The sequence below is a fragment of the Ictidomys tridecemlineatus genome, chromosome 15, assembly GCF_052094955.1.
Source record: "Ictidomys tridecemlineatus isolate mIctTri1 chromosome 15, mIctTri1.hap1, whole genome shotgun sequence".
In the NCBI taxonomy this organism is placed as follows: Eukaryota; Metazoa; Chordata; class Mammalia; order Rodentia; family Sciuridae; genus Ictidomys; species Ictidomys tridecemlineatus.
Genome location: NC_135491.1, coordinates 7976543 through 8002694, shown reverse-complemented (window position 1 = coordinate 8002694; position 26152 = coordinate 7976543). Strand labels below are relative to the sequence as shown.

The 26152-nt window shown below is 41.9% G+C and overlaps 1 long non-coding RNA gene and 1 pseudogene across 2 annotated transcripts; both read right to left on the bottom strand.

The window, feature by feature from the left end:
- Positions 1 to 321: 321 nt before the first annotated feature.
- LOC101973571 (sulfotransferase 2A1-like) lies at positions 322 to 8714 on the bottom strand (annotated as a pseudogene). Its single transcript, XR_013430658.1, has 6 exons — positions 8514 to 8714; positions 7262 to 7468; positions 5623 to 5749; positions 4360 to 4453; positions 2432 to 2609; positions 322 to 957 (listed from the first exon to the last, which is right to left on the bottom strand). The product of XR_013430658.1 is annotated as a sulfotransferase 2A1-like (transcript).
- Positions 8715 to 9523: 809 nt separating this feature from the next.
- On the bottom strand, positions 9524 to 21727 carry LOC144370730 (uncharacterized). The gene is made up of 2 exons (XR_013430661.1): positions 21510 to 21727; positions 9524 to 11398 (listed from the first exon to the last, which is right to left on the bottom strand). It is a non-coding gene; the product is annotated as an uncharacterized LOC144370730 (long non-coding RNA).
- Positions 21728 to 26152: the final 4425 nt, after the last annotated feature.

The window sequence follows — 26152 nt, the reverse complement described above, 5'->3', positions numbered from 1 at the left end:
AATATAGGGAAATTGGTGAGAGGAAACCCAGGATCACTCTTAGGAGAACAGGAAATTGTGTCCCAAGTTTCAGTCAATTCCTAACCACTCATTACACCTCAGATCAGATAAAACCATGGGGTATATGTGAGTAGAAAAGAGAGCTCAGAATATATTCTTCCTTTCACCATTGATGTAATTTTTAAAGTCCCAGACAAAGCAATTGTTATTTATGATGTAAACACCACCAGGAAAGAGAATAAACTAGTCTGGAAATTACAGTCCTCCAGATCTTCATCATAATACAATCTGGAGAGGCACCTAAAGAAAAGGAAACCTAAGTGCTGCTACATTTTATTTTTTGTTTTTAAAATGAGAGACTATTCTGAGTGATATTCATCTTACATTGGTAGACTTCTGTCTGTTTAACATTATACATGATTTTTTAAATGCTGGGATGTGACAAAGTGAATAGAGAAATTCCATTCATTTTTACAAGCAAGTGATGAGAGAAGCAAAATACAGGCTCAGAATGAAGAAACAGGTTTTAAATTCTGTCAGAGCTTTGTAGGTACACACGGGAATTGAGTTCATGCAGAGAAACCCACCGGTGGGTGAAAGTTTATTTCCATTTCTGATTCCCCTTCTCCCATGCCCATCCCCCTCCATTCTCCTCCTCTAACCAACTAGAATTCCTTTTGCTCCTGGATTATCTTATATTTCATTGGTTCTCTATGTTATCCTATCCTCCCTCCCCCTTTTCCTGTAGAAGTGGTTTTTATGTGAAGAACACCTCAGTCCTGAGCATGTCCCAGGACAGGAAAACCATCACAGGGTCCAAGAAAGATCCTGGATCTGTCAGAGGTTACTCCCATGGGAACAGCTCTTTGGGGAAACCCGCCATATTCTCCTGGTAAACTTTATTAAAGGCTTCAGCTTGGGCCACTGTGAGGTGATTCTTCCAGTCCCCACAGATTCCTGGAAAACATGAAGTAGACACAGATCAGATCTAAAGATAGGTCAAGTCTCCTTCAGACAAGTTCCCTGGTGCTTTGAGGTCTAGGTATAGGGTCCTTGTTGGTTGAGACTCCATCCATAAAACTGCCCATTTGCTCTCTTGGCTCCATGACACAATCTTCTGATTCAGCTTCAGACTTGCCAGGCTGCCCCCTCCTCAGGGTGTTTACCTTTCCTGCTCCTTACCCCAGAGTCTGTCCCAGCAGACACCTTCTCCTCTGTCCATTGGCCTCACTCAACTGTTGACTCCAGTGCAATGACTCAGTGGGGCTCTCAGCTCAAAACCCTACATCTCCATCCTTGTTTATAGCAATGATCAAACATGAGATGTTCTGTGTACTTCCTTTTTGAATGTGCATAAGATATGCATTTCTAACATATTAGGGTATAAAATCATTTTTACAAATTGCCTAAGAATTTCCTAATTAAAGGAATTACACCATATATGCTCAATAAATATTTTTTGAAAGGATTGATAAAAACTGAGAACTAGACTAGCTTTACAGACAAGGGTTTTAAAAACTCCCTGGAGGGGTTACCCACTGACAGAATGGTAGTGGTGGAATGGATGCTAAAGATATGGACATGATTCTTACCCTTTACTTATGTGATTAGACTATTATGCATCATATAAATTAATTTTCACATAGCAGACCAATCTAATTAATTAACAAAAACATAACAATAGCTAACCCAATGTAAGATAGGCATGTAAACAACACACTCAAACATATACAAAGTAGCAGCCTGTGTCATATGTCATGGCTGTCCTAATACCACACAGGACTCACAGTTATCTTCATTAGTAAAACAACCTTTACTGATTTCTTCTCCCAGGCCTAGACTGTTCCCTGAGTCCCATACCCAACTCTGTTTTATGGCTCTGTGCTCCAGGCTCACTGGGTGGCAGGAATCCTGACCTCCAGAATATCCCTTGAAGCATTTATTATATTGTTTCCATGGGTCACCATTTCAGATCCATGAGAACTGGAGGAACTTTGCAAAAATGTCCTGCCACTACTTGGAACAGACATTTTCAATAGGCCTGAACCCAAGGGTGGGGACATGATTCATCTTTCCTCACATGAAAAAGGCCTTATGATGTCTCATAGCAAATGCCCTCCTCTCTACTCTCTCCAATCGTGTCTTCCTTTGTGTATCTCTCTCTTTAGGGCACTGCTCTGTGGTAAGTCACCAGTGGAGTGGCCCAGACACCACCATCTCCAGAACCCCCCTCCTTCCCAAGACTGAGTCAACCTTCTCCAGGTACCTGCAGCCCATCCCAGTCCCATGAACACAGTTTTCCTGAAGGAAACGAGAGGCTCTGGGCCATGAAGGATTCAAGTTGAAATGTCCCAACACCTGCATTCTTAGTGCCGGGGGAAAACACAAGATGTCCACGTAGTCTAACCCATTCTGAAACCAGGGCATTTACCTTTTCTTGTAATTAGGAAAGGCCTAGTAAATAAATATTCAGGCAACATTTCATAATTGGACATCTTGTTTTGTTTCATGACTTGGAAGGAGCTGTTCTTGAGGACTGAGTCCAGTTCTTCTGGACTCAACTTCTTTCCCAGGAACTGACAGATCCTCTCTATGGTGCTTCTTGGGTCCTACATGTGAACATGAAGAGGGAAGCTATGAACGGGCAGGAGAGCAGGACCTGGAGGATGGGAAGTGGTGTTAGGAGGGCTGTAGGGAGGAAGAGGAGGGGAATGACATCAGGATGAGAGAAGCCTGCTGGGGACGCCAGAGGAGGGAGACAGAGGCAGGGCCAGCAGAGGGCGTGAGGTATGTGGTGACCTGAGGATCACAGGGGCTTCCCAGGAGGCTGAGTTGGGACACCCCAAAGGCAAGGCCTGGGGTTTCTAAGGAAAAGCCAGAGGTTTTAAGATAAGGCAGGGAGACAAAGTCCCCAAAGGCTAATCCTCACCCCAAGTGACGCTGCGTCCCTTAACTGACACTTAATAACACATGGGGCTTGACAATATCTCCTTAACTTGACCCCATGGTTATCGATGGGTTTTCCTGGGAGATCACAGCAAGGGAACAGGTCATTATGAGAAGAGAGGATGTCCTTGGAGACCTAGACCTCTGTCAGCACCATAGTCCTTTATTATAGTTATGTTTTCAGGAGCCCCAGTAACTGAGTGAAAAGAAGACCGCACAGTGGCAATGATGTAAGAACATGTTGTTGGTTGGAGAGGAGAATCACAGGGAGTGTGCAGCTTGCTGCTGAGGTGGCTGAAGATGGCACCAAGTCACCTCCCTGAGGACTGACCTCATGCTGAGGAAACAGCAGAACAGGAAGCAGCTGCAGGAAGGTGACCAGGGTCCCTTCTCCAGGGGAAACAGATGCATGTGCCTGTGCCATTTTCTCTGTCCCCAAGACTCACCCACAGGAGAAGTGTTTTCTAAGTTCTGGTCACTCCTTTACATTTTGTTCATTTTTTACCAATTTGGAAAAAGCTTCTAAATATTTTAAAGCTTTCCATTCTGTCTGGACCTGTGAGTCTCCCTAAGAGCCCTGTGCGTCTAAGTGCCGTTCATGGGCAGTTTTTTCTGCACCAGCAGAAAATAACATTAGGCTAAGTACCTGCTCAATATGTGACGATCCCTTCAGTGTAAGGGGCACATCTGCAAACTCATATGACAGAATTTATTTAGTTGAGAACATTCAAAATCCTCTCCATTTGCTATTTTGAAATATATACTTAGTTATTCTTCTCCACAGACCCATCCTGTTCCTCAGATCACTGGAAGTCATTGCTGTTCCCAGCTGTGTCCAGCACCCACCCACCAGGGCTGAGCATCATCCACAGGACTTGCCTATTACTCCAGTCCCTGACCCCTCAACATAGTCACCCAAAGTGGCACCTCACATTCATGTCACTTTGCAGTCAATGGGGAAGCCAGAAAGGTGGACCTAACTCTGGGGTTAGTGCTTTCTGCCCCACCCCGTCTTATGACTAGGTTTCTGGGAACAGAGGAGGTCCTGCAGGCAGAGACCCTGGCAGCCCTAATGGGTAGCATAAGTCGTGGCACTCTGGTCGAGGAGTCTGATGGTGCCTGCCTGTTTCCCAGATACTCCGGAGACTGACACAGGAGGATCAAGAGTTTGTGGAAGGGCCCTTTAGATGTTGCCAGACACTATAAGTTTGGAAGATATGAAGAAAGAGCTTGGAGCTTGGGGAAGGTCTCACAGAAGCAGGGAAGTGGAGATCAAAGGCTCATCTCCTCTCAGTAACCTCCACAGCCTATGCTTTGACAGGGAACATGAAGGGGAGACACATAGGACCAGGGACTTCGGGGAGAGTGAAGATGTTGGGGTGCTGTAGGCGCCGACAATGAGACAAGGCTCACCTTCTGCAGCTCTTCATAACTCAGCAGCAGGACGTTCACCCTGTGTCTCATGGACCCCAGCCACGAATGTGCTCAAACCATGGTCCATAGGGCACTGTGGGGCAGGCACAGGGGTGCAGGTTACACACTGCCAAAACAGGGCTGCACCATTCGTATCACTCTAAACAGATTGACAGATTGATTCATATATTATTGATCAATGCTGCTCAAACGAGGTAATGAAATAGAGAGGGGGATCTTTCCTGAATTCATTCTACAGAACTAGTCGCATACTGATACCCAACTGAGAAACAGAGATCAAGTAAGAAAATAACAGACCAATATTCCTGCTGAACACAGATACAGAACAGCTTATTAAAATTTCAGCAAATCCTATTCAGCATTAAGATTATACTCAGGACCTGATGTGTTCACACTTTAAAACTGTACATCACGAGATGCTGATTTCAATCCAGGGATGTAAGGTTGGTCCGCACAGGCAAATCCATAAAGGTTCACCACATCAATAGAATTTGCCTTGACAGAGGAACTTGGCAGAGCATCATGAGGGCTGTATGTGACAAACCCCATCAAATCAAGAAATGGGCCAATCACAATCATTTCTCAAAAGAAGAAATACAATGGCCAACAATTGTATGAAAAAATTTCAACGTTTTTAACAACCAGAGAAAAGCAAATAGAAACTACACAAAGATCATGTCTCACTCCAGTTGCAATGGAAATCTTCAAGAACACAAGTAGTAATAAACACTGGGAAGGATTGAGTGAAAAGGAGCACTTACACACTATTAAGATTGGAGATTAGTACAACAACATGGAAATCAGTCTGAAGTTTCCTCAAAAGACTAGGAATGGAGCCAGCATGTGCCCTAATCATAGAGCTCCTTGGATCCATCAAAACAAAGCCAGCACACTATAGCAACACATGCCCCCAGGTGGATAGCAGTTCAACTCCCAGCAGCTGAGCTCTGGGACCAGCCTTGGTGTCCACTGACTGATGAATGGATACAGAGAATGTGGTTCACACACATAATGGATATCACTCAGTCATAAAGAAGGACTAAATTATGTCATTTTCAGGAAAATGGATGGAACTGGAGACCAGCATGCTGATTGAAATAAGCCAGACTCACAGAGTCAATGGTTGTCTGCTTTCTCTCATATGTGCAAAGTGTGCAGAAGATGAATAAAATAGGTATACCACAAAATAGGAAAAAGACCAGCAGAGTAGAGGACACAAACCTATATGTGAAGAACACTCACCGTTTCCTTGGATGAACCATTGAAAATACTGTTCCAGTGACTCTGGTTGCTTACATAGTTTCATCATAGTCCAATGATAATAACCTGACACAAGAACATCTTTGGGATTTCTCATGATATATATCACCTTAAATTTAGGGAATATGAGAAAAAGAAAAATCAGACTCAGTCAGTCATTTCCCACCTTGATCTTGATCTTTCTCTGGGCACTTCTTACTTAATCTTTATTAAACATGATGGGTTCTTTAATAAATTAGTTACAGCGTTCATTCACCAAATACACATTTTAAAGTTCCTATTTCATGGTCATATGCCAGGAGTAGAGGAGGAAGACCTTGTCTCTTCTTTCTGAAATACTTGTCTACTCTTCCTGGGAAGCTGCTGGAAAGTGTTAAATGCTAGGTGGTGAGGGGTGTGTGTGCTTTCCTATGATGATCACTAACAGCACACTGGATTAATAAATTATGGAATATTCAGATTCATAGCACATACAGCATTCTTCACTCAAGATCATCAACAAATCTCACATGTATGACACCTAGACAGCATGCATGCATTATAGAAAATTCAGGAATAAACAAAAGTAATGTGTGGCTGTTAGTCTAGGGAATATTGCCCTCAGGTGGTGGGCACTGGTGGTAGACAGGGACTGGGGAGAATTTTTGGATTATACAAATGTTGTACACCTGGTATGCATGATAGTTGACCACCTGTGTATGTTTGTTCACATGAAGAGGCTCTTTTTTAAGATCAGTGAACACACACACACACACACACACACACACACACACACCCCACTTGGTACTTAATCATTCGAAACTAACTTTGTATTTGCACCAACTTTCTTGGAGTTGTTATTGGAGGACTTACGCCTTCACAGGCTTCAGTTTACTCAGGCAGAGGCCAATGGAATCCAACGGGAGACATGCAAATGGGACTCATTATTAGGCGCTTCGTGACATTTCCAAGACACTTGGTTATTATTCTAGGATCTTGCCATCAATTAAACTTAATACATGAAAGAATTCAGAAGTCAAGTTTAACAAAGGATCTTCCTAAATATACTCTTTGGCATGTTAGATCTTGGATATCCACTGTTTGTGCTGATCAGCCATCAGCCATGGGGAGGCTGGAGAGGCTGATGATCACAGAGCACAGTGCCGTGAAGAGGGCTGGCGTCATTACCTAGCTAGCCACGACTCCTAGCAGTCCCCTGGATGTGAGCATTCATCAAGGTATGCAGGCTCTGCTCCCCACATATGGGAAACACTGACTTGGGTGCTTCCTCATACCTGGCAGGAGGCTGTGATTGAGTGAGTATTGATGGACATCTGTAAGAGGTGTATGCTGGGACACTCGAGTGTAGATGCAGTTGTAATTCTGGTTACACATGGAATGTGGTTTTCTAAGATTCTGACTTTAGCCAGTCATATTACCCTTGAATTCAGCTGAGGTTAATCTGCTGAATGGTCCACATCCTTGCACGCAAGTGTGGTCTGGTTGTGGCCACATGAACCTAAATAATATCTGAGAATCACAGTCTCACCAATCTACCCAGTGAGCACTCAGCCCAGCAGATCTGCAGGGTTAACCTGGGCACATGGAAGGGGAAAACATGGGCTAAACATTAGGCACTGACCTTGGCCTTGGAAGTGAATAGAGACTTGGGGAAGAGATGGAAGGGGAGGTGAGAGGACATGAGCCGTGGGCCTTCTCTGTCATTTAAAAGTTTGTAACCCCCATCTGTCTCTATCCAGGGTGAGCGATCCCAGGTGGGTACAGATTGAATGCACTTGGTATCACCATTGGAGTGAATCAGGTAGAGAATCAATCAACCAGTTAGTTCCTAGATAAAAAAGGAAAAGTGATGGTCACTCACTTCATCTGGCTTGTGAACAAAACTTTTGATAAAATACATAACATGCACTTTACCATCTGCCCATTTTAAGCATGCCATGGGGTGGTGCTGGGCAGTGTTCAGCATGTTCCTGCTGTTGATCAGCCAATGTCCAGAAGCTTTTTGTCTTGAAAAACTGAAACTCTCTTCTCCTTAACATCATTTCCCTACTAATTCCATCTTTCAGGCCCTGGAACCCACCCCGGGGCTCTCTGTTTCTGTGAACTTGACTACACTTTGCCCCATGGATTCTTATATTATTTGTCCTTTGTGCCCATCAGACTGCACTTAGCATGAGGCCCAGTATTGACCTATATTGTAGGAGGAGTCAGCCTGCCGTCCGGGTTAAGGCTGAATCTTACTCCATTGTATCAACTCGCCACATTTTGTTTACGCATTAAACTACCAGTGGATTTTTGGCTTCCAACCCTTGGCTCTTGGCTGAGATCCTTCTAATATGTCCCAACTTCCCTAGATTTCCAACCTCGTGTCCCTTCAAAGGTCATTGGTCCCAATCCTTGCCCAGTTTGCAGTGCTCCTGCCCCCAGCCCCTTCCCTGTAGGTGCATGACACCTGTCCTTTCAGTCCCTTGAATTTTCCCGGCTCTTTCTGATTCCAAGTCCACGCTGACCCTCCTGCTCTACAGAACCCCTCCACCACACGACCTGCATTCCAACTTTTCATTCCTGTTGAGCTGGTATTTCACCAGTAGGTCTTCACAGGTCACCCTCTTCCACCCCCTTCTCCTGTGCCATCACACAAATACCGGAATCTGCTTACAATTCACTCCTCTATCTCCCTCTAATACCTCAGATGACCCCTGCAGAGCACTTAGTCACTCTGTACTAGTCTGAATGCAAGTGGCCTGTGGCACTGCCCTTTCTTCCCCAAAGCAGGGGTCCCTGCCATTAGAGGTCAGGCTATCCATCTTCTGAGTAAGAGAGAAACACAGCCTCCGCCATTCCCATTGATGGTCCCTGTCCTGTTTCCTTACCTGATTTGGGATAGATCACCAATATTGTGTCTTCATCTTTTATCACAAACTGAGCATATGCTTCTTTCAAAACTTCAGAACTTAAACCAACCACAGAGAAAGGTATCCCTTCATACCACAAGTAGCCATCTGTCATGGTGATGAGCTCTCTGTGCGAGGTGCAGCGGTTCCTGCTGTAGCCACGATTGGATGTTGGGGGAGGTACTGAAAGACTGGACTTTGAAGTAAAGTCAAAAGAATTATTAACTTTTCTTCTTGTCAAATTCACTGGGTGATAAAATGAAATTGTGACTGGTGATCAAAGTTTCTTTGCATTGAGCAATTTAGGAATCATTCAGGGAACAAAAGGATCAAGATCTGAGCATGAGTTCATAGGCAGGACCCCATAGTAAGTGCTGCAAAATAACCCCACTGAGGAATTCGTGGGGCCTGAAGAAAGCCATTTTTTTGTTTATATGTGTTTTGAAGAGTTTTCAATATAGAAATCTTACATGAAATCAATAGATACATTGTAAAAATAATAGCCTGGAAGGACTTTGTGGATCTGTGGATGGAAGACCCTTGACTGTAAAGGAAAAGATCATGCTTCAGAGTCAGCAGTCAGAGGGGTGGACTGTCACTGACTCCAGGGTCCAATAACCCCTTTCCTCCTGATTAACATGTGGGAGTGGGTTGCATGGTGTCAGGATTTAGGGACTGAGATGAGAGAATCTTCATATCTACCACATCAAAGATCCATAGAAGCTCTGTTTCATCCTTGGTCAAGCACTCTCAGTGCCCAGGGGACTTGGGGACCAACAGCTTTTTATGTTCCAGCAACACACCCATCCAGGGGGCCCATAAATAGCCACCTACTGATTCCAGGAATGCTGAAAGATGCACCTATATTTTTGTCAGTTCTCATGGGCTTCTGTCAGCTACAATGAAAACCAGCTGATCAATGAAGTAAACCCCACATGGAAGGCAATGGGGTTTTCCCACAGTCTGGCTGGGCACAAATCATGAGCCACTCAAGCAGGAACAAACTTTATTTCTGAACTCCCCCCCCAACACCACCCATGCAGGCCTTGGAGGGACACCACACCAACCAGAACTCCCTTCACCAGAACTTCACCAACCAACTCCCCAGGAATCCCCTCCAGAACTCCAAAGTAGCAGGTGCCTGAGGCAGACAGCAGGGGTCTATATACAACTGAATACACAGCTTAACATAACCATCATCATCTCAATGGCTCACTAGTGTCACCTCTCAACCACTCCCTTCTGGCAAAATACCATGCGTCATTCTGACTCAGGCTGTGGCTCTAAGCATCTCCCCTCTTCTGTTTAATTAAACACCAAGCATGTGGCTTACGGATAGTGCCTGTCTTAGGTTGTCCAATACTACATATGGTTCTTACCGGACATCAGATGAGCTGACCCCAAGGCATCAGCCTCCTGTCTTAGGTTGGTACCATTGCAATTGGATCTTACCCGTCATTGACTACCGGTCCAGCATATAGCGTACTTGTGGATAGGCCTTTGCACCAGTGGGGGGGTCAGGTTCTTTGCCTCACATCTATTAGCCCCAAAATTTGGCCTTTGTGCCAGTGGGGGGGGGTGAGGTTCTTTGCCCCACTTCTGTTGGCCCCCAAATTTGGCCTTTGCACCAGTGGGGGGTGAGGTTCTTTGCCTCACCTCTGTAGGCCCCCAAATTTTAGCTGAATGACCATCACAAGCAGAAGGGAGGAGGACATAGAAATGCCACAACACCAAGCCACTTGACAGCTCTTTTGGAAAAATTGTACAATCAATGACACCATCAGCAAAGATACTCCAGCACTATCATAATTTGCTGCACCAACAGATAGTTCACAATGCATACAAGTGATACATAGTCCAGGCAAGTTCTGCAAGCAGTTCAAAGCAGAGCAATCTGTTAATATGTTCATTTCCTCCCAAAGTAAATCAATTCCTTGATTGAGCATCACTTGTTGAGTTACATTATTCATTGTTGCATCAGTTTATACACTCTGTTGTGATAGCTATCGCAGAAGCTGTAGTTTGGTTTTTTCTTTGTCTTCAACAGCACTGGGATGAAGATAGGAATTCTGGCAATGATGGCTAAAAAAAATTATGTAACATTCCAGCAGGCATTAAAGGAAAGCAATTTTCTAAACAATTTAGTATCATGAATAGAATTAGATATAATGAAAAGGAAAGGTCAAAGTAAACAAATAGATCTGTTAACCTCCTTTTTTGTACACATTTTAAAACAATCCTCAACAGCTGTTTACCCAATTTAAATTAAACCATTTAAATCACGTAAATAATAAAAATATTTGGATCCATTTTATCATGAGCTCTCCTCATATATGATATATAAACATACACACATACAGACATACAACACAAAACACACGTGTGCACACATAACATACAACACATAAGACAATAGTAAAGGTCTTGTAGCTTTTCACAGGTGAAATCTCCATTGTAATGTTTAAAAACTCCAGAGTCAAAAAATACAACTGATCAGAAAAACATTAACCTAGGTCTGTATGAGCTCAAAAAATAAAATAGAACTTCATGATGTGGGAAAAGGCAATAATAAAATAGATATTGAAAAAAGGCATCCTGGTTACCACCTAGGTTTGACTCTTCTTTGGATATTCCATCCTTCTTCCTGTAACATGCATAATGGGTCTGAAGGTATTCCCACAAGCAAGCCCCATTTTGCTTTTTTACATTTTGTTCATTATTCATTAGCCTCCAGGTGTGGGAGAACCACTGTTGCAGATGTAAGGATATCAGCTGTTATGGATTTGAGCCAACTCATCTTCTTTTTGGTCTGTAGAAATCACATTAGTTAATCTCCCTGGAATCCAAACAGGCTGCTGTTCTCCCTGTGGAAACACACAAATAGACCTCTGACTCCAGACAATCACTGGGTCAGCACTTATCCATTGTCCTGTTAGAATATCCTTCCAAAGTACCTTGGGCTTATGTACATTTTTTGGACACATGTGCCTTTCCACAGCACTAAGCCCTGATGAATCCAAATTTTAAAAGTTTAGAGTAAAAAGGGTTATTTTAAGTTTATCTTTGGGGGATATATACCTCTTCCTAATTCCCTCTTTTTGCTTTAATAAGTACATTTTAATAATTTGATGAGCTCTTTCAACTACACCTTGTCCCTGTGGATTGTATGGGATTCAACATTGTATGTTATATGAGTAATGCCAAATGATGAACAAAATTTTTTAAAAGAGGTAGAAGAATAACCAGGGGCATTATCTGTTTTTAACTGTTTGGAATGCCCACAGTGGCAAAATTTTGTAAGCAATGAGCTATAATATCTTTAGTTTTTTCTCCGGCATGAAGGGAGCCCATAAAAAATCCAAATTCCATGATTTTTAATGTCTTTCGTGCTTCAGGTGTTAACATGCCAGGTGAATTTGGGTCTGATGGACCTTTTAGGATATCAAATAAAGGTCCAAACTCTTCTGCTGGTATGCCTAGATAAGGCCTTATCCAATTAATGTCTCCTCTTAACTTTTGAAAGTCGTTAAGTGATTTGAGTTGATCTACTCATATTTGAATTTTTGGTGGAGGGACCATGGTCGAGGATAATAGAACTCCTAAATAATTAATTGGAAAATTTAATTGTACTTTATCTGTTGCTATCTCTAGATTATAACTTTTTAATAAGTTTGTAAGTGTGGCATAACATTCTAGCAACTTGTTTTTATCTTTCTGTGCTAATAATACATCATCCATATACTGAAATATTTGTAGTTCAGGATTTTGATTTCTAAGTGGCTGGATTGCTTTGTTAACATAAATATGACACACAGTTGGGCTGTGAGCCATCCCTTCAGGGAGTACTTTCCATTCATATCTCTGATCAGGACCTTCATGATTCAGTGCAGGGATAGTAAATGCAAAACGTGAACTATCCTCAGGATGAATTGGAATTAAAAAAAAAACAATCTTTAATATCTATAACTAAAACATACCAAGTTTTTGGCAAAGCAGACAATTGAGGAATGCCTGATTGAGCAGGTCCCATAATAACCATCTCATTATTAATGGCTCTTAAATCTTGCAGTAATCTCCATTTACCAGACTTCTTTTTGATGACAAAAATGGGAGTATTATAGGGAGATACAGAAGGTTGTATATGTCCCTCCGCTAATTGTTGTTTGACCAGGTCATGGGCTGCTTGTATCTTTTCTTTAGTCAGGGACCACTGAGAAACCCATACTGTCTTTCTGATTTCCAAGTAATTTTTATTGTCTCAGTGACCCCTCCTGAAAACCCAATCCATGTCTATCTATTTCTTGATCTATTTGTATTAGTGCCACTATACTTTGTCCTTTTTCTCCTAATCCTTTTCCTTTCCTAAAACCTTGTCTAGCCATAATAGTGGGTGCATTTGAATTGATGTTATTTGTTAATGTCAAACCTAATTGATCTAGGATATCTTGTCCCCATAAATTTATAGGAAGATGATCCAATACATATGGCTGTATAGTTCCTTCACATCCTTCAGGATCCTTCCAATCTAATACCATCGCACTTCTATGGGGATTAGTTGCCACTCCTAGGCCTCAAAGTGTTTGAGTGGCTTGTTGTAATGGCCAGTGTTTTGGCCATTCTTGATGAGAGATGATGCTAAGGTATGCACCTGTATCCAGTAACCCATTAAATTCATCTCCTTGAATATTTAGTTTTAGCATGGGGCGAGAATCTAAATTTAAAGAAAGCATAGCCCAATCTATACCTGTGGAGCCTAATCCCCTGGAACCTCTTTCTACAGTACAACTAGAAAATTTATCATGTAGGCTGGGTATTATTAATAACTGTGCTATTCTATCTCCTGGTGAAATTACTGATATAGCCCTTGGAGAACTGGCTATAATTTTTATTTCACCTTCATAATCGAGATCAATTACCCCAGGACTTATCATAAGTCCTTTTAGAGTAGAAGAACTGCATCCTAATAATAGCCTACTGTTCCTTGGGGAAGAGGTCCTTTTACCCTTGTGGGAATGATTTGAACTCCCATCTCTGGAGTTAGTACTGCTTTGGGGGAGGCACAGATGTCCAACCCTTCACTCCTTCTCGTTTGTCTAATGAGGGATCTAATGGGTAATGTGTCCTGGGCACTCCCCTGATGGCGTTGCTGGATTCCTCCAATGACCCGTATATTTGTGGTTGGTGGCCCCAGAGCATTGGGCCCCCCTGTACGTTTTTTGGCAATGGAGACCAATGTTTTTCTCCATGATATCATGGGTAAACACCTGATCCTTGTCCATTTTTTGATAATGGAGTACCCTCTGTAGTGGTTTGAGAATTGCATTCATTAGCTCAACGTCTCCCTATATGGCATCGTGAGCAAATACCCAGTATTCTACCCCTTTGATACCTAGTTTTGTTAAACCCTCCTCCTATGGGGCAACTCCTTTTAAAATGTCCTGTTTGTTCACAATTGTATCATGTTTTTGGCCTGGCACCTAAAGCCTGTTGTACTGCAGCTGCCAAGACTTTCCCTTCTTCATTAATGACTCTGCATAATTTAATATGTGTTTAAATCTCCATGTTTCCATGGTCTAATGGCCTCCCTGCACCATCTGTTTGCTTGTTTGTAGGCTAGTTGTTTTATTAATGGCATCGCTTGCTCTACATCTGCAAAGATTCTGGTAGCTATTTGTATAAGCCTATCTACAAATTCAGTGTAAGGTTCATTAGCTCCTTTTATTACCTTAGATAATTGACCTTGTAAATCTCCATGCCCCTGTAAAGTTTTCCATGCCCTAACCACAACTGAAGCAACTTATGAGTATATGGCAGGATCATATCTAATTTGTTGCAGCTGACCCTCATAAGGTCCCTCTCCTAACAATAAGTCTAGATTTCTCTGATGATAACTGGCTGCTGCATTTCGCCTAGCCGTCTCCTTCCAAAATTCCTGATTGACAACCTTCCATAACAGATATTGTCCTCCATTTAGCACAGCTTTGCACATACTAGCCCAATCTGCTGGTGTCATGTTCAAGTTGGTATTGGATTCAACCATACTTACAGTGAAGGGTGCTTGAGGACCGTAGGTTGTTATAACCTCTTTCAACTTCTTCACTATTTTGAAATCTAAAGCATGGTGAATTCGCTGCCCTCCTCCCTCCTCAAATATAGGGCATGTTAATCTTTGAGGTCGTGTCTCAGGATCCCATCTATCAACTACAGGGGTTGAGGGCCACTAAGCATATGTTGTCTCCGTATACATAGGTGGAGCTGTTGGTTGCACACCCACGCCCCCCGGTGATAAAAATGTGTTATAGCAACCTCCCATTGTAACTTCTCCCCTGATAGCCCTTCCTTCTCTAAACTTTCTTCCCCTGTCTGAGTAACTCAAGAGACTTCCTCTTTTAAGATGTCTTCTCCTAGACTAAGCAAACAAGATCGTACCAACGTCCATAATGGTAATGTGCCAACTGGCAGAGTTCCTGGGCTTTTCTTTTCTATCTTTTTAAAATCTTCACCATGATGGTTCCATTGTGATATATTTAACAACCCCTCCTTAAAAAACCATGAGCTACATTTTTGTATTCTATCAACATATGCCCTAACTGTTCTTGGTTTTACCTGGGTACCTCTTTCCTCTAGAAATTTACTTAAAACTCTTTCAGTTTGTTTTTTACTAATTTCTTTTTTTTTTAATTTTTTATTTTTTTATTGGTTGTTCACAACATTACAAAGCTCTTGACATATCATATTTCATACATTAGATTGAAGTGGGTTATGAACTCCCAATTTTACCCCAAATGCAGATTGCAGAATCACGTCGGTTACACATCCACAATTTTACATATTGCCCAATTAGTAATTATTGTATTCTGCTACCTTTCCTATCCCCTATTATCCCCCCTCCCCTCCCCTCCCATCTTCTCTCTCTACCCCATCTACTGTAATTCATTACTCTCCTTGTTTATTTTCCCATTCCCCTCACAACCTCTTATATGTAATTTTGTATAGCAATGAGGTCTCCCTTCATTTCCATGCAATTTCCCTTTACTCTTCCTTTCCCTCCCATCTCATGACTCTGTTTAATGTTAGTCTTTTCTTCCTGCTCTTCCTCCTTGCTCTGTTCATAGTTGCTCTCATTATATCAAAGAAGACATTTGGTATTTGTTTTTTAGGGATTGACTAGCTTCACTAAGCATAATCTGCTCTAGTGCCATCCATTTCCCTGCAAATTCTATGATTTTGTCATTTTTTATTGCTGCATAGTACTCCATTGTGTATAGATGCCACATTTTTTTTATCCATTCATCTATTGAAGGGCATCTGGGTTGATTCCACAGTCTAGCTATTGTGAATTGTGCTGCTATGAACATCGATGTGGCAGCATCCCTGTAGCATGCTCTTTTAAGGTCTTCAGGGAATAGCCCCAGAAGGGCAATAGCAGGGTCAAATGGTGGTTCCATTCCCAGCTTTCCCAGGAATCTCCAAACTGCTTTCCAAATTGGCCGCACCAATTTGCAGTCCCACCAGCAATGTACAAGAGTACCCTTTTCTCCACATCCTCGCCAGCACTTGTTGTTTGACTTCATAGTGGCTGCCAATCTTACTGGAGTGAGATGGTATCTTAGGGTGGTTTTGATTTGCATTTCTCTGACTGCTAGAGATGGTGAGCATTTTTTCATGTACTTGTTGATTGATTGTATGTCCTCCTCTGAGAAGTGTCTGTTCAGATCCTTGGCCCACTTGTTGATTGGGTTATTTGTTATCTTATTGTCTAATTTTTTGAGTTCTTTGCATACTCTGGATATTAGGGCTCTATCTGAAGTGTGAGGAGTAAAAATTTGTTCCCAGGATGTAGGCTCCCTATTTACCTCTCTTATTGTTTCTCTTGCTGAGAAAAAAACTTTTTAGTTTGAGTAAGTCCCATTTGTTGATTCTTGTTATTAACTCTTGTGCTATGGGTGTCCTATTAAGGAATTTGGAGCCCGATCCCACAATATGTACATCGGAGCCAACTTTTTCTTCTATCAGACGCAGAGTCTCTGATTTGATATCAAGCTCCTTGATCCATTTAGAGTTAACTTTTGTGCATGGCGAGAGGAAGGGATTCAGTTTCATTTTTTTGCATATGGATTTCCAGTTTTCCCAACACCATTTGTTGAAGATGCTATCCTTCCTCCATTGCATGCTTTTAGCCCCTTTATCAAATATAAGATAGTTGTAACTTTGTGGATTAGTCTCTGTGTCCTCTATTCTATACCATTGGTCCATTCGCCTGTTTTGGTACCAGTACCATGCTGTTTTTGTCACTATTGCTCTGTAATATAGTTTGAAATCTGGTATTGCTATACCGCCTGATTCACACTTCCTACTTAAAATTGCTTTTGCTATTCTGGGTCTTTTATTTTTCCATATGAATTTCATGATTGCTTTATCTATTTCTACAAGAAATGCCATTGGGATTTTGATTGGCATTGCATTAAACCTATAGAGAACTTTTGGTAATATTGCCATTTTAATGATGTTAGTTCTGCCTATCCATGAACAGGGTATATTTTTCCATCTTGTAAGATCTTCTTCTACTTCTCTTTTTAGGGTTCTGTAGTTTTCATTGTATAAATCTTTCACCTCTTTTGTTAGGTTGATTCCCAAGTATTTTATTTTTTTGGAGGATATTGTGAATGGAGTGTTTTTCCTCATTTCCGTTTCAGAAGTTTTGTCGCTGATATACAGAAATGCCTTTGATTTATGCATGTTGATTTTAGATCCTGCCACTTTGCTGAATTCATTTATTAGTTCTAGTAGTTTCTTTGTAGACCCTTTTGGGTCTTCTAAGTATAGAATCATGTCATCTGCAAATAGTGATAATTTAAGTTCTTCTTTTCCTATTTTTATGCCTTTAATTTCTTTCGTCTGTCTAATTGCTCTGGCCAGTGTTTCGAGAACTATATTGAATAGAAGTGGTGATAGAGGGCATCCCTGTCTTGTTCCAGATTTTAGAGGGAATGCCTTCAACTTTTGTCCATTCAGAATGATGCTAGCCTGAGGCTTAGCATAGATAGCTTTTACAATGTCAAGGTACGTTCCTGTTATCCCTAGTTTTTCAAGTGTTTTGAACATAAAGGGATGCTGTACTTTGTCGAATGCTTTCTCTGCATCTATTGAGATGATCATATGGTTCTTATCTTAAGTCTATTGATGTGGTGAATAACATTTATTGATTTCCGTACATTGAACCAGCCTTGCATACCAGGGATGAATCCTACTTGATCATGGTGCACAATTTTTTTGATGTGTTTTTGTATTCGATTCGCCAGAATTTTATTGAGGATTTTTGCATCCAGGTTCATTAGAGATATTGGTCTGTAGTTTTCTTTCTTTGAGGTGTCTTTGTCTGGTTTCAGAATCAGGGTGATGTTGGCCTCATAGAATGAATTTGGAAGAGCTCCCTCTTTTTCTATTTCCTGAAATAACTTGAAAAGTATTGGTATTAATTCTTCTTTAAAGGTTTTGTAAAACTCCACTGTATACCCATCCAGTCCTGGGCTTTTCTTGGTTGGTAGTCTTTTGATGGCTTCTTCAATTTCATCCATTGATATTGGTCTGTTCAAATTGTGTGTATCCTCCTGACTCAGTCTGGGCAAATCATATGACTTAAGAAATTTATCGATGTCTTCACTATCTTCTATTTTATTGGAATATAGGTTTTCAAAATAATTTCTAATTGTCTTCTGTATTTCTGTAGCATCTGTTGTGATATTGCCTTTTTCATCCCGTATGTTAGTAATTTGAGTTCTCTCTCTTCTTCTCTTTGTTAGCATGGCTAAAGGTCTGTCGATCTTATTTATTTTTTCAAAGAACCAACTTTTAGTTTTGTTAATTTTTTCAATAGTTTCTTTTGTTTCAATTTCATTAATTTCCGCTCTGATTTTAATTATTTCTTGCCTTCTGCTACATTTGCTGTTGTTTTGCTCTTCCTTTTCTAGGGTTTTGAGATGAAGTGTGAGCTCATTTATTTGTTGGTTTTTTCTTTTTTTGAGGAATGACCACCAGGCGATGAATTTTCCTCTTAAAACTGCTTTCATTGTGTCCCATAGATTCCGATATGTTGTGTCTGTATTTTCATTTATCTCTAAGAATTTTTTGATTTCCTCCTTTATGTCTTCTGTAACCCATTGATCATTCAGTAACATATTGTTCATTTTCCATGTGATGTAGGATTTTTCCTTCCTTCTTTTATCATTGATTTCCAGTTTTATTCCATTATGATCAGATAAAATGCATGGTATTATCTCCACCCCTTTATATTTACTGAGGGTTGCCCTGTGGCATAATATATGGTCTATTTTTGAGAAGGATCCATGTGCTGCTGAGAAAAAAAGTATATCCATTTGATGATGGTTGATATATTCTATATATGTCAGTTAAGTCTAGGTTATTGATTGTGGTATTGAGTTCTATAGTTTCTTTATTCAACTTTTGTTTGGAGGATCTGTCCAATGGTGAGAGAGGTGTGTTGAAGTCACCCATAATTATTGTGTTGTGGTCTATTTGATTCTTGAACTTGAGGAGAATTTGTTTTATGAATGTCGCAGCGCCATTATTTGGTGCATAAATATTAATAATTGTTATGTCTTGTTGGTGAATGGTTCCTTTCAACAGTATATAATGTCCTTCTTTATCCCTTTTGATTAACTTAGTCTTGAAGTCAATTTTATTCGATATGAGGATGGCCACCCCTGCTTGCTTACGAGGACCGTGTGCGTGGTATATTTTTTCCCATCCTTTCACCTTCAGCCTGTGTATGTCTTTTCCAATCAGATGTGTCTCCTGGATGCAGCATATTGTTGGATTTGTTTTTTTAATCCATGATATCAGCCTATGTCGCTTTATTGGAGAGTTTAAGCCATTAACATTCAGAGTTACTATTGATATATGGTTTGTACTTCCATCCATGTTTGATTATTTATCCTTTTTTTAAAAAAAATTAGTTTGTTTCTCCATGATTATTTTTCCCCTCGCCCTCTGTCTTTACCGAGGCACTTCCCTCTGATGGTTTTGGTTATTGTTTTTCATTTCTTCCTCGTGTAGTGTTTTGCTCAAAATGCTTTGCAATGCTGGTTTTCTGGCTGCAAATTCTTTTAACTTTTGTTTATCATGAAAGATTTTTATTTCGTTGTCATACCTGAAGCTTAATTTTGCTGGATACAGAATTCTTGGTTGACATCCATTGTCTTTCAGTGTTTGAAATACATTGTTCCATGACCTTCTTGCTTTCAGTGTCTGTGATGAAAAATCCATTGTTAACCTTATTGGTTTACCCCTGAATGTAATCTGTCTCCTTTCTCTTGTAGCTTTTAATATTTTCTCTTTGTTCTGTATATTGGATATCTTCATAACAATGTGTCTTGGCGTTGGTCTACTGTGATTTTGTGTGCTCGGTGTCCTGTATGCATCTTCAATTTGTATATCTGTTTCCTTTTTTATTTCTGGAAAGTTTTCTGTAATTATTTCATTCAGCAGGTTACTCATTCCCTTGGTTTGAATCTCTGTACCTTCTTCTATCCCGATGACTCGTATGTTTGGTTTTTTTATGTTATCCCATAACTCTTGGATGTTTTTCTCATGATTTTTTACCAGCCTTTCTGAGTTGGCTAGACTCTTTTCAAGATGAAATATTTTGTCTTCATTATCTGACGTTCTGGCTTCTACTTGCTCCATTCTGTTAGTGATACTCTCAATTGAGTTTTTAATTTGGTTTATAGTTTCCTTCATTTCTAAGATTATGGTTTGATTCTTTTTTATAATCTCTATCTCCTGATAAAGGTGCTTAACTTCTTCTTTTATCTGTTTGTGTAATACATTCTCAATGTGTTTTTTCGCTGCTTGAATTTGCTGTCTCGTATCCTCTTTAAGGTTCCATTCCATCTGTCTAAGGTGTTCCTTGAGTTCTTTATATGACCATTTTTCTGATGACTCTAGGTCCTCCTGAATATTTAGGCTGTCCTGCATTGTTTGTACTCCTTTTCTTCCTTGCTTTTTGAAGCTGCTCATGTTACTTCTTGTTCTGTTTGACTGCTGAGTTACTGTTTACTCCTATAAATTTATTTGATGCTTGGGAGGAAAGATATTAGAAGGGAAGGGAAAAAGTCACTAAAGAGAATGAGAGTAAGCAGGTAGAATTCAAGGAAGGGGGGGTAAGATAATTGAAAAGAAATGAAAAGACAAAAGAAGAAAAAAATAGGAAATAAAAAAGAAAAAAAATTTTTTAAATAATAAAAAAAATTAAAATTAAAATTGGAAGAAAAAAAATTGTAAAAATAAAATTAAAAAAACAAGAAAGAAAAATGAAAATGAAAGAAAACCCGAAATCAAAATTAAAAAAAAAAGAAAAAAAAAAAACTAATAAATGCAGTCTTAGAGTTTGATTAACTTCTCTTCCAGTAGGTGGCGCTGTGACCACCAGGCCAAGTTTCTCCTATCAATAAGCGGAAACCAATCACTGTGCAGCAGCTCCTCCTCCCAGACTGGGCGAGTCTCCAATCCTGGGTGCCTAGGGCATCCTCTTGTGTCTAGTCACTTCCCCACTTTTCCTCTAGCCAAGCCCCTCTCACGGGTGCCGCTCACCACAATACTGGGTACACGCCAGGTCTGCTGCTCCCGGGAGCCCTGTTGTCATGAATGACTGGGCCCACTCTTCCAGTTTGCCAATCCCTCAGACCCTAAGTTTGTAGAGCTTGGGGCTGAGAATCCTCAGCGAATTTTACTGCCCCTCCGGTAGCCACACCCCCGGTAGCTGGTGCAAGAGACCTCAGCTGTCAGCACTGGTGGGAGCGGTAGTCCCGCGCCACGGGTCCCGCGCCACCTCTAATTCCCTCCGTCTGGCTACCGTGCTCACGGGAGAGCTGGGAGGGGCCCTTACAGGAGAGCTGAGATTGGCCCTTAAGGTTTCCCTGATGTGTGGAGAGGGAAGGCTAGCGAATTACACACCTGTAGCCGCAGGTTTCAATGAAGAAATCTCCTCCGCCGCCGCAGTCTGATGACGTCAGTTGTCTGCCATGGTGGTATCTCTTGCAAATGGCGACAGTTCGTTTCCCTTTGCCGGGTGACCAATGCAACGGGTGGGTCCTTACTGTCTCTCCCAAGCCCCGTTTCAAACCTGTGGCCACTACCTATGAAGGCTCGGTTGGCATTTACCTCCGTAGGATCAGAAGGGCTGACCAGTTGTTTCAGCCAGATGGATTAGTGCTGAGTCACAGCTGTTTGTCTGCAGGAAGCAGGCGAACGGGAGCTTGAATTCAGCCGATCCAGGTTCAGTGTGTGTTCTGAGAGGCCCAGACTGCTCGTCCCAGATCCACGTCAGCTCAGCATTGCCTAGTGATCCTGAGCAAACAGAATTAGGCTGTTTACGACTCCCTATGCCTGCACAGCTGAAGAGGTCAGAGACTTGATCTCTCCGCACCAGCCGCCATGTTGGAATCACTGTTTTTTACTAATTTCTGATCCCATATTTCTGCTATAAACATAACACAACCAACAAGAAAACAGAAAACAAAACCAAAACAAAACGGAACAAAAACAGAACAAAAATTAATTGTATCAGTTTTTCTATTTTCTTGACATGAGTATCCGTGGTCTATCTCTATCTCTTCCTCAGGGCAGAACAACTTTTCTAGCATCCTATTTATTCTAGGGCAGGCAGCTTGAAAGAGAAATGTAACAAATCAAAAGAAGAATACACTGTCTCTTAAAATGGTCACCCATCCTCTCACCCTGCCCTCAGGGGTGAGCAGTTTACCTTATCACTTACCCTCTGGCATTCCCCTCTAGGAGACACCAAATGCCACAATCTGACTGGGCACAAATAACTGGGAGCTCATGAGCCATTTGTAGGTTCAAAAAGGAACTACTTTATTACCCGAACCCCATGGGAACTCTCCAGAACTCCACGGAAGCTCCATGAGAACCAACGGGAAATCAAAAGATGCGGGCGCCCGAGGTAGAAGGAGCCACCTTATTGCCAGACAGCAGAGGTTTATATACACAACTGAATACACACCTTGTTTCAATTTAGCATTATCCAGTTATAGCAATCAGTCATTATCTTAATAATTATACACAGCTTAATTATCATCCTCTTAATGGCTTGCTGGTGTTGCTTCTCAACCAGGAGCCATCTTCACTTGGTTGTGGCTCTCAACAGCCACTTGCTGCCCCAGATCAGACTCCCGACTGGTATTATAATACCCAAGCTGGCACATAGAGTAGGGACCAATTCTCCACATGTATTATTGCTGGGCTCAAAAAAGCGACATGTAAGGCTGTCAATTTCTAAAAAGTACAAGATATTATTCAAAAGCGAGAGGAGACCCCATCAGAATTTCTGCATTGACTTATGAAAGCCCTTCAGCAGTATATTAACCTATATCCCTAAACTCCAGATGGCCATCATGTCCTTATGACATTTTTCTTCTCGCAGAGTTACCCCAACAAACTCGAACAAGGCCTTGCCACTCCCCCAGATTGAAATCTTGGAGGTTGCCTTTAAATTGAGTGCTGCAAGCACAAGACCCAACACAATAAATTTCAGATGCTCGCCCAGGCCCTGCAGGGTGCTTCCTCAGGTCGCCACCCATCACCCTGAGTCAAAAACCCCTGGGCACTTGTTTCAAGTGTGGCAAGGAGGGACATTGGGCCAGGGCATAACTCACACCATGCACTCCGTGTACCCCATGCCCTAAATATCAACAACAAGGTCATTGGGGCTCTGACTGTCCTAGATCCAATAGGAGGCCTATGGCCAGGGAACCCTCGGACCTTCTGGGGACGGAAATCAAAGATTAATGGAGCTTTGGGTCCTTGTGCCCAGCTGTAATGATCAGTACACAGGAACCCAGGGTGTGGATTCAGGTGGATGGATGCAAGGTTGACTTTCTCCTTGACACCAGGGCTACATTCTCAGTCCTGACAGAATTCTGGGGGCAAAAAGTGCCATCCACCTCTCCTATTGTCAGGGTAGGAGGAAAGACCATCTATCCAAGAAAGACTCCCCTATTACTCTGTTCCATAGACAACTTCCCATTCTCTCAGACATTCCTAATTATGCACAATATCCAGTTCCTTTGCTCGGCCAAGATATTCTCTCTAAATTTAATACAACAATCAACATCTGGGCTCCTGGCATGAGTCAGGTCCCAGAATCATCCTGTTCATCTTTTCTGGCCCTTTCGGCAGAAGACATGAAACACCATACTAAAAAGACACCTTATCTACGAACCTGGTTGACCCGATTATATGGGATACCCACACTCCCCTCCACTGTTTCCTGCCCACCAGTTAACATTCATCTCAAAGATTCCAAAATCTTCCCCAATAAGGCTCAATACCCTCTGTCCACAAAAGCCCTTCTGGGCCTACAACCTATTATTCAGGACTTACTTAGATCGGGGTACCCTAAGTCCTGCCCATTCCCCCTTACAATACTCCCATACTAGTGCTTAGTTCAGGACCTATGACTCATAAACATCTCTGTTAGGTCCATACATCTTTTGGATCCCAACCCATACACCCTGCTGTCTCAGATCCCCCACACTGCCACCCACTTCTTGGTCATAGATTTAAAGCATGCTTTCTTCTCCATTCCCCTTGCCTCTGAATCACAAGATCTTTCTGCCTTTACCTGGACAGATCCCACCACCAGTCTCAACAATTAACCTAGACTGTCCTTTCTCAGGGATTTTTTCACCCCCAGTGCCCCGAATCCACCCTCTTGCAATATGTTGATTATTGTCCAGCAAATCTCTTTGCCCACCTGTGGGGAGGAAAGCACCCCTCAATAGCCTTTAAACACAAGCTCTCTAATATCCAACTTATCATAAGACCCATTGCCTTCTGGGATTAAGGAGGAACATGTCTGTTTTGTTTGCCCTCCCAGTTTCATAAGAATTTCAAGTATCAGTATTTAAAGTTGAGGTGTTACACATAAAACCTGGAGAGATCTGACTGCTCTCAAAGGGAAATCTGGTAAAAATGGGCCACCATCCTCCCTTGGCCGCCTTCATTCAGAGCATGGGAGAAGCTGCTTTCTTTACAAAGCCCATGCTTTCTTTGTGTGACTAGGGAAAGCTGGGAACAGTGATATTTCAAGAGAGAAGCAAGCTGGTTTCAGAGACACCCAGGTAGGAGAGAGTTTGATGGTCAATAAGAGCAGCCATAATAGAGAGGGGAGGGAGCTAGATTGAACTAGGAATGAAGAGTGGACTTGGAAGTGTTAGGTGCAGGACAGGCTGAATAAGTTGTCTGCAGGGCATGCCAAACAAAGTTAGCTGCAGGATGACCTGGCTTCTCAAATGCTCTGTCTGGTTCTTTATCACCTGTTTGCTTCAAGCCCAAACACCCAAGCCCCTGCTCAAGTCTGAACACTTAACCCCCCCCCCTTGTGTCAATGAGGCAGCTTGCAGACCCAGAGACCCCATTAGATATGGGCTATAGAAACTCCCTGTGCCTGTTCCTGTACTAGGGAAAGCTGGGAGCAATGATATTTCAAGAAAGGTAAAGAGAGAAGCAAGCTGGTTTCAGAGACACCCAGGTAGGAGACAGTTTGATGGTCAATAAGAGCAGCCTTAATAGCGAGTGGAGGGAGCTAGATTGGACTAGGAATGAAGAGTGGAATTGGGGGGTGTTAGGTTCAGGACAGGCTGAATAAGTTATCTGTAAGGCATGCCAAACAAAGATAGCTAAAGGATGACCTGGCTTCTCAAGCTGTCTGTCTGGTTCTTTATCACCAGTTTGTTTCAAGCCCAAATGCCCAAGCCCCTGCTCAAGGCTGAACACACAACCCTCCATTCAAAGCTGAACACTTAACCCCCCCCCTTGTGCCAATGAGGCAGCTTGCAGACCCAGAGACCCCATTAGATATGGGCTATAAAAACTCCCTGTGTCTGTTCCTGTCCTTTATCATAAAGTTCATTCAGACTCAGGTGGGTAAAATTTCTAATCAAGCTTTTAACCAGCCTCTCCTCAGGAATTACCAACTCCTGGCTACCTCCACTCAAGACCTATGCTGAATGGACTGAGATCATCTGGTTCCTGAAGTTATACTGGTCCTCTCTGTCCTCCTGTGGGGGCTCCTTACTTCTCTCCTCTCTGATTCACCCAGGATACCCTGGCTCAGCAGAAAGCAGCCAGAATGAGATAGTGCCCACTCTCATTTAATAACAAAGAGTGGGGGCGGGGGGAATGTTGGGGTTGCCCTGGTTCCAAAGACTAACTTCCCCATCACCTGAGAAAAGCCAGTCCAATAGTGAGACCAGATAACTCTCATGCTCCGTACTCACCAATTAGAGTAGCCCTGCTGACTCACATGATCCTTAACCACCAATCAGAAAGCACCCCATGCCAACTGTCAAACAATTAAACCATTAAACTGTCATAACTGTCAATCCACCCCCGGCTCTACACATATGCAGAGCTGTTCCTCACTAAATGGGCATTTCTATGATGATGAGCCTTCTTCATTCTTTCAAGCTTTGTTCGTTCTTTCAATTTTAATTTACCTATAACGGTAGACAGTGTTACAATTCTTAATTTGTTATATCTTGGATATCCATAATCTGTACAGATAACCCATCAGC